Source organism: Nannospalax galili, unplaced genomic scaffold (genome assembly GCF_000622305.1).
Source record: "Nannospalax galili isolate Female #2095 unplaced genomic scaffold, S.galili_v1.0 scaffold538, whole genome shotgun sequence".
In the NCBI taxonomy this organism is placed as follows: Eukaryota; Metazoa; Chordata; class Mammalia; order Rodentia; family Spalacidae; genus Nannospalax; species Nannospalax galili.
In genome coordinates this window covers 464727-465023 of record NW_008343842.1, presented here as the reverse complement: position 1 = coordinate 465023, position 297 = coordinate 464727, and the positions used below count along the sequence as shown (strand labels likewise).

At 47.8% G+C, this 297-nt stretch overlaps 1 protein-coding gene across 1 annotated transcript in view; it reads left to right on the top strand.

The window, feature by feature from the left end:
- The window catches only part of Dnah8 (dynein axonemal heavy chain 8), a 308707-nt gene that overhangs the window by 256271 nt on the left and 52139 nt on the right, over window positions 1-297 (top strand). The window lies entirely within an intron of this gene.

Below are 297 nucleotides of genomic sequence, written 5' to 3'. Positions count from 1 at the left end.
CTCTCCTTCCACAGAGCCAAGTTCCCTTCCTTCCTTCCTTCCTTCCTTCCTTCCTTCCTTCCTTCCTTCCTTCCTTCCTTTTTTCCTTCTTTCTTTCTTATTTTGAGGCAAAGTCTTACTATGTAGCCCTGGCTGGCCTGGAACTCTAGACCAGGCTACCCTGCAACTCTTCCTTCCTTCCTTCCTTCCTTCCTTCCTTCCTTTTTTCCTTCTTTCTTTCCTATTTTGAGGCAAAGTCTTACTATGTAGCCCTGGCTGGCCTGGAACTCACTCTGTAGACCAGGCTAGCCTGCAACT